The following is a 9,138-nucleotide window of genomic DNA, read 5'->3' as shown; positions in this document are numbered from 1 at the left end:
GTTAGGTCAACTTAAAGGATTTTAGTGTCTGCAAAAATAAGTGACAACACTTCCACCGTTTTTGTAGAATGACCCAAGATAATTTTCTCAGCTACAGTGGTAAGCAAAACATTATGATGTCACAGTGAAGCTGACCTTTGAACTTTTGGATATAAAATGTCATCACTTCATCATTTTATCCTATTAGACATTTGTGTGAAATTTTGTCATAATTAGCGTATGAATTCTTGAGTTATGGCCAAAAACGTCATTTGTGAGGTCACAGTGACCTTTGACCTTTGACCACCGAATTCTAATCAGTTCATCCTTGAGTCCAAGTGGATGTTTGTGCCAAATTTGAAGAAATTCCCTCAAGGCGTTCCTGAGATATCGCATTCAAGAGAACGGGACAGATGGACGGAGAACCTGAAAACATAAAGCCTCGGCCACAGCTGTCTCCGGCACAGAGGCAAAAAAAATGTGTTGTGTCCAAACTTTTGGCTGGTAGTGTATAGTCTGCTGGACAAAATCATATCCAACAATAAAACATATTCTCAGATTTGGGTCTGAGAGACAAAATCTCATCAAATGGGGGTTTGTGGCTCTAATGTGGAACTTAAGTAGAGATCCTTGATATGGAAAAGGTTGAGAATCACTAGAAACAATTTGCAGCTAACTGTAATAATCCTGTTTAGATAATACATTTCTCATTTATGTGATAGAGGTTACCTACCAAAAATTGTGTTTTTGCTGTTATTGTGTTTTATCACAACTATAGACTTTTACAACAATCACCAAAGGTCTCTTCCTTACATTTCATCCCTTTTTCAGATAGTGTCATGGTTAATAATTAAATTACACTTTTGAAAACTGAAAATTACAACCTCCCTGCTAATGAAATAAAACCCAATAAAGTAATTAACAGTAGAAAAGTCATTACACTATGATTTTAGAAATATTTTAGGTTAACAGGATTGTTACACTATTAACTGCACAATTGTGATTACATTGTTTTATCACGTTAATGCGAAGAATAACATTTAATAATTCTAATAATTCATATACACGTCTATTAAAAAACACCCAAAACACAGATTTCATCCAGTTTAAACAGTTTTATTCCTTTTTAGAAAAAAACAAAACCTCTTCACTTCAGAACATACACATTGCACTAGGCAGAGAGCCTTTTTTTTTTTTTTTTTTTTTTTTAATATAATTTTTTTAACCCATTCTTTTTCAAACCGGAGTTAAAAGCAGCAGCAGCAGCACTGAACCGACGAGCAGCGCCGGGCTTCCCAAGACCCGACCTTCACCCCCAGACCACATCTGATCCAGATCCAGAGGGATCGACCAGCACCAGATCCCAGAGCAGAATAAACACCAAACACCTAGACTGTCGACGCAGCCACATTTGAACACATAAAAGTGTAAAGGAGTAAACTGCCATTGTTAGCTGTTAAATTTTGTCACTCACCACTTCCAAAATATACATTAGCAGTCAAAAGTCTGGACACACCTAATTTTTCTTTATTTTTACTATTTTCCACATTTTAGAATAATAGTAAAAACATCAAAACTATGAAATAACACAAATGGAATTATATTTTAGATTCTTTAAAGTAGCCGCCCTTTGCCTTGATGGAAAGGCAAAGGCTTTGGAAAGAAATTCATACATAGGATCAACTTCACTATTTATATTTGTCTAAGAAACTAATTTCAAGCATTTAAGCAGAAGCCTTTAGATCAAAAAGGCTTTAAGAGAATTAAACATTCAGTCAGGTGGGTCCAAACTTGTGACTGGTAGTGTGTGATTCCCTCGTGTAAAACTCAGGCAAAGTTTTTAAAACGTATACTGACTTTGATGTTTCTCCAGAACGGGTTTTACATTCATATATCAGTAAATCAGGTAGATATCGAGTGGGTGTGACTCGTTTCAAACGGTTGAGATCTTATTTTGGAATGAAACTGTAAATAAACCAGAGGAACTAGAAACCGATTTCCACATATGAGAAAGGCAGAAAAGTTTAGAAAATCACATGAAAGCATTTGAAAATGAATGCAGTGTCATTTTCCGTGACTGAACCCCCGCCCATCTGGTACCACAGGTGGGTTAAAACAAACGCTAAAAAGCATTTTCAAATACCAATAATAATTTTCAAATACCAATAATCGTATCCGGATGCGTCTTCCGTCTGCTCTGGGATCCTAAATTAAGTCTCAGTGCCGAGTTCGTCTTTGGGAAACCCGGCGCTGAACAGTTGAACAACTTTATCAACAGACAGATTGCTGGTGTAGAATATATCATATTAATACTATTTACAAAATCTCTGTACAATCAAAATACACATGGATGAAAAGGTCTGTCCGCCGGTCAAGCTTTCCAGACGAGTTTCAGGGCCGGACGCATTCACGCCACGCGACCGGGACCGGGCTGAGCACCGACGGGCCAATCCCAAACCATTTAGAAAAAAAACCAGGGTGAAAATCTGTTCTTCAGTACTTTGTAAAAGCATACACAAGATCAATTTGCCAGGTGACAGACATGTTTGTCCAAATCGCTTCAGGTCGTGATCAGATAGACCGTTTTTTTTTTTGTTTTTTTTTGCCCTCACACAACATCTGTGAGCGTCACTACAAACACAGAGAGCAAGAGGTCAAAGGGCGGCAGGAGCGTGACACCACAGGCCCTTCTCACAAACATGGCTGACGTACCTCCGCTTCATCTGTCTGTCATCACTTATTTAGTGTTTCAGCATAGAGTAAAACACAATACAGCTGTTGTCACTGGCCGCTATAAAAAACTGATTTAATTGACAATCACAAAATGCTAACTGGCTAATGGTAATTTCTGGGCTGTTAGCATTTCTCCCCCCAACAAATTCGTTTTTTTATAGTGGTGCAATCGTCTGACAACACCTGTATTGTGTTTTACTCTGTGCTGAAACACTAAATAAGTGATGACAGAGTCGTTGGAGACAGAAAGTTGGCTTCTTGCCATTGCTGCCAATGGTGAGAACCGATCTACAGTACAGGATACCACGCAGCAGAAGTACGTCAGCCATGTTTGTGAAAAAGGTCTGTTCTCGTTGCTACACAGCAAGTTCGACAACAACTTGCAAGCTATTCAATTAGCTACAAAGGTGATGATGTTGCAAATAAAAACGGACAAGAGAACGTTGGCGTATTCTGAAACAGGATGTGGGCACATGACATCATCTCGTCCCCGAGCTCCACCGAGATAGAGCCAGTTTACAGTGTTTAAAGGACACTAAAGGTTGAAACCAAAACCCAAGCCTCATAATTTAGAGGAGACAGGAGTCTGCCACAACCAAACCATTGAAAATAACTGAGAAAAAAGGCGCAGGATTGTTCAGAAAAGCGTCCCATATGATCACGGCCTTACAGCACCAGTACAGGACCAGGGTGTATAAATGTTTAGTAAGGACCCGGTCGTGTCTCGGCAGCACAGAGCCACCCGAAAATCTGTCCGGGATTCCCATTTCGGTGCTCAACGAGATCCAAACGATCCCGCCGCGAAGCGTCCGACCCTTCATAGTGTTTACGACTACATCAGCAGGACAGAAACCTTTTAAGAGGAGAAACTCTCTCCGTCAAGATTCAAACAGGATTTCTCAGAGGGGGGGGGGGGGAAACGCCAAACAAATAAACAAACAAACAGGGTTGCATATCTCTTTTTAAAACATTTACAAAAACTGAAATCGACTCTGCCGAGCTTTGTGGTTTTGGAGAAAGGGAAGGAGGCGCTGAAACATGAGCAGAGAGATCGATGGGGACGTTACTGCATAGCCTGTTCTCTGGAGTTCAAAATGGGCGACTTGACGTTTTGCCATTTGGTAGATGCTTTTTTATCCAAAGTGCCTTACAGTACCGTGAAAACAAACCTTATTTTGTACGTGGTCCCAGTGGGAAAGGAACCCCAAACACTCTCACTAGGGTTCAAGCCCCCAACCCTAAAAACGTCACAACCAGAACTGAGACTGTTATCAAAACTGGCCAACATCCACACTCTTGACTCATGATTACAGTTCATTTACTTAAATGACTCGATTATTGTTTTGTACCCATTTGTGGTCGCTATACCCATCTTGAAACACAAAACATGAGCACAAAAATGGGACAAATGTCAAACTGATAACTGTTGTGAGATGCGATATTGCTTTGCATGATGAGTTTCAATATATATAAATGCTCACAGGTGAAGCTCAGCTATTTCAATTTCATCAGGTACGTTTGATTTGCAGCTACAACAGTACAGAGTACAACAGGTACCTCCAAAATACTACTTCAAATATTTCAAACCCATGATATACACATAATAAATCAGTCTGGAATACTGATATGAACATTTTAAATAATCAAAAGCAGGGGAAAAATATTACAATTTTGGCTAGTGAGGCCAATTTTGGACTAGTCGGGTCTGAAGGTGCAAGATGGAAGGGATTTACAATTTTGGGAACGATCAGATTGGTTCAGTTGTGCCAAACAAAAATAACCAAACCATGAACAGAAATCGGTATCAACAGTATCAGTAGTAGTTTGGACTCCGGTGGGCACCATGCAAATTGGGGCAACGACTCTTGAGATAGCTACTAATAAGAACAATCAAACATCAGATCACTTAAACAGTGTTCCCAAACTAAACCGTCGTCCACAAACATAATAAAAAGAACGGTTGAAAAAGGTGTAAAATTCCAGTTTTGATGAGTTATGACAGTTGAGCTCTGAGTGAGGTTACATGGCAATAAGGATCTGGTTTTAAAGCACTGAGAAGGTTTCAGTTGGTACAAAAGTCAACGTTGTACTCAGATTCCTTTGGGAACGGCCCAAAGTTGTTAGTGGTGAGTTGTTAATGCCCATAGTGCTGATATCCAAGCTAACTACACTGAGTGTGCCAGATATGAGCAAATACCGAGTTGCAACCCTTTTTGCATAATCAACTCTGTGAGTGAATTGTTTAAATATATGTTTAGTCAACTTGTGGTTTAAGGGTCAATATTCATGCAATTTAATCAATGTCTCAATCTCCATCTCTTCATGAGTGAAGTGGATTTTAAGATCAAATCAATAAGGGATCATAGTTTTCAGTTTCATGGAAAAACAAATCATCTCTGTGTAACTGCAGTTGTGTGTGAGCTGTGTAAGCGGTGACACTTTCCGCTGGTGGATGAATTTCATCAGTTTGCTCACATCTTTTCAGGTGTGAGCTACAGACGAGCCTTTTCTACTGTTACAATGCCCAAAAAAATAAAAGACTAGCAAAAACACACAAAGCAAACAGTGAAACCTGAACCGAAAAAATGTATAAATGCATAAACAAACATTTTACAAAAGCACACTGAGGGTTCAGCAGGTAAAAAAAACCCAACAACACAAACCACACAGGAAAATGTAGGGCACAGACACGGTGTGACGAGGCTAACGTACAGTGAAGGCAACCGATGAGGTTTTCAGGTTAGAAGGGGGGGGGGGGCACGAGCTGACCAATACCGGCCCGGCTTTAACCCTAAGTGGCACCTGATAGGTCGAGGCCATTACTGTCAACCAGTCATGAGAGAAGGGAAGGCAAAGTAAAAAAAAAAAGAAAACTGCAAAGAAACAAACAAACAGAGCGGACAGCACCAGAAAAAGACGTCATCACAGCTGAAAACAAGAGCGATGAAACACTCTGACGACTGTTTTCAGAGGAAAAGGTTGCAAAACGTATTTGACACCCCCCCCCTCTGAAAAAAGACTAAAATCAAATAGTATTTCACCACAGCTTTGTTCTGAATACTTTGCACAACTACAGACGCCAATAGGCAATGAACGAAGAGTGTGTTCCCAAAACGCTATGTATCCATTATAGAAAAAAACAAACGTTGAACATTAAAGAAATACAGAGGATCCACTCTGTATTTCTCTGTGTGATCATTTTGTCAACCAATTGAGATACGTTATGTATTCTCATTTAAAAAGTACCTTAATATACTTTGATTCTGTTCCATGAATAATTTTGCAAAAATGATTACAACTCTCCAAATGTAAAAGGTAATGAGAGTCGCTCTGGATGCTAAATTTTCAAAATATTAACTTTCTTTTACCTAGGTGGCCTATGAGCCATTTGCCTTACATAGCTTTTTACTTATGACCCAAAAAACAGGATGGGATAGCAGCAATCAGGTTGTTATTAGGGTTCAAAGTCGAGTCCAGGAGAGCAGGTTAGATGGTGAAGAGGAGATCAAATACTCTGTTACGTCAACGAGACTCACAGAATACCAGCATAACATTAGACCGGCGGGTTATGAGTCAGGCCTCAGCATTTCGCTATAAACTGGACAGTTATTTGAGATGTAAAAAAAAAAAAAAATCCCAAAGACACTCGACTGTCAGGTGTCAGACTCGCTCCTTCTTTCTATGGAGAAACTGATCAGTTCGAAGGTGGTGATGGTGGTGGAGAGGTATCAAACAAATAAATACACAGACTAAAAAAAAAGCTGGAAAGTGGGGGTGATTACACAGAAAAATGGTTCCAAAAAAAAAAAAAAAAAAAAAGGAAAGGGCACAGTTTCTCTGGTAGAGAGTAAAGGCAGGCAGGCAGACAGTGGTATATGGAGCAGCCGACAGACAGCGGAGACTGCAGCGGGCACTTTGCACCGAGCCTACAGTCCCGGCTTTGTAGGTCAACTGCTTTGAAAATAATATAAAAAAAAACAAAAAAACACACACAAGCTATAACACCGACAGAGATAAAAGGCTCTAAAGGTCCGGGCAGGGGAGGGAGGGAAACATCAGGAGAGGACAGCGTCATCACAGCAAAACCAGAACCGGAGTTAACGGCGCAGGCTCCGTGAGAAAGTCCATGTTTTGTGGTCCTTTTTTAAAAAAAAAAGAAAAAAAAAAATCCAGAGTGGCTGAAATAAGCCGCCGAGGCCCAGATTCATTAAACGTTCGCACAGGGAAGAGTGCGAGATATCACGACACATGACCACATTAGAAAGACTTGCTATTCACTCACCAAGCTGCCTCACAGCGCCGGGCTTAGCACCTGCCAGTCAATGCATATGTAAATTATAGGTAAATCTCATTATTCTGCCCACAATAATAGTGATTGGCAGGTGAGGCCATGCAAAAATCAAGATTGCACTCCATTCTCTAACACTTCACAATACCAACTCCATTCAGATGCATCCGGCTGCTGTCACTGCTGCAGCATCACCGGCAAGTCAGGCAAGTTTTCCATCCTGCAGTCTCATATCTGATCTTTTTAATTTCATTAAGTCGATTGGTCTTAACAGCTGAAGCACGCAAATTTGTGCTCGCAATTCGTGATAAACTCTGTCTTCTTTCCTCAAGCAGCTGAGGTGCCAAAAAAAAACAAAAAACGCACAAACTTCCCTTGCAACACAATCTTAGTGAATCTGGACCTGAGCGTGTTGTGGGATGGTTGATATCCGGCACAAAGCATCTGAAATGGTCTGGGAGGCCTTCCAGAATAAAAGCCAAAAGACAACCTGGAGGTCATCTGAGGCCGGCTGAGCGGAGGAATGGAGGCCACATACTATCATATATTCTTCTATAAGTGTGTGATAAAACGTTAGACATTCCCGTTGTTTGCAAGTAAAAAGTGAGGGGAATGAAACTTCACCTAAGCAGTACCACTCTGTAAAAAATGAGAACAAATCGCCCCACTGGTGTGCAAAACATCTGCACCATTAGCCCTACAGTATGAACCGATAATCCTGCTGTTCGCCATTTTGCATCATTGTCTTTTACAAAAAGGGGTCTACTGCTGGCAAAAAGCCTCTTGGTCCCCATTGTCTTCCAAAAGGTGCTGCCACTGTGCTGCGTCTGCATCGACAGCCGGGGTGACGGGACCTTTTCCAGCCCAGAAGACAAACTGTGCAAACTTAACTCCTGAATCCTGAATTGGTTAACCCTGAACCCTTTATGAAAAACACACTGGAAGTCCTGTCATATGGGTCCAAACAGGACCAGCAGGTGGGTGCAGTGAGTAGAGAAACCGTCCTTCCTGAACCCCTACTAGGGCTGCTGTTCTGTCGCCTGACCTCTGACCTCTTTATGGAGGGGGGGGGTAAGAGAAACGAGAATTTCATTAGGGAGGGGATCAATAAAGTGTCCTGTAGTATTAACAAATCACACAAACGGGCCTGTCAGCCATATTGGGTCCCAAACCACAGTTAAAGAAATGCTAGTCGAGAGAAATCAACAGTGCAGACACAGTTGCAGCGCAATCTGTTGGAAGACAATGTCTTGGTCCCTTCATCTAACACGATTTTCAGCAGATTACGTCTGCTCGCATGGCAACAGGGTGTTGTCAGTATTGTTTACACAGGCAGACGGAGGGGAGACGAACGAAAAGCAAAGGCCATGATCAGAGGAGCGACGGGGAGGAAGGAAAGTCTGCTTTTCTCCGTCCGGTCTGAGCTGAAGGAGGCAGGCGTCGGAGGAAATCTCAACAGGATTTGGCTTCAGTGCACTTCCTTAAAGACCGCGGCACGGCGACGGGCAACTTTTTGTGCAACGGCGACAGGCAACGCGAATCAGCAACTTGCCAGGAGACTCTTAAGCTAGAAACCACATTGCCAAACTTCTGTCCAGCTGCTGTGGCGCTAGTGGCTTTGCAGCGATGGGAAATCCAGCAACAAACTGGTAAAAACCAACCAGAAGTTTAACCACAGCTACCCATGTGTGCACTGACAAATGAGGAAATGAGGCAACTGTGGTCAACACTAGCCGACGTTTCCATGGTTGCAGACGTCTTTTGACCGGTGTCTTTAGTTGCCGGCGCTGCTAACGCACAAATTCGAGTCATTCCATAGCAACTTCCTTCTGTCCAGAGATTATTCGACTTGCTACCTTGGAGAAACGTTGCACAAAGAGTCGCCCGGAGCCCCGCAGACTTCAGGACTTAATGCTACAGTAGCTATTTACACAAACACACACACACACAGTACCAAAAAAAAGCTAAAACGCTCCGTGTCTCTGCGCCCCCTGACACAGGACTGATTACAGGAATCAACAGAGCTGATTACAGGACACCATAAATTAATTATTACAATATTAAAACCTCTATCGTAGGGAGACTCTGGCGGGGAAATTCGCGAGACGAATATTAGAGGATATTATTATTTACAAAAT

This window comes from Centroberyx affinis, unplaced genomic scaffold (assembly GCF_046629955.1).
Source record: "Centroberyx affinis isolate AG114_WGS23_722 - 3 ecotype Tasmania unplaced genomic scaffold, CSIRO-AGI_Caff_v1 ptg008239l_1, whole genome shotgun sequence".
Classification (NCBI taxonomy): domain Eukaryota; kingdom Metazoa; phylum Chordata; class Actinopteri; order Beryciformes; family Berycidae; genus Centroberyx; species Centroberyx affinis.
The sequence above is the reverse complement of the archived record's forward strand: the minus strand, read 5'-3'. Positions refer to the sequence as shown.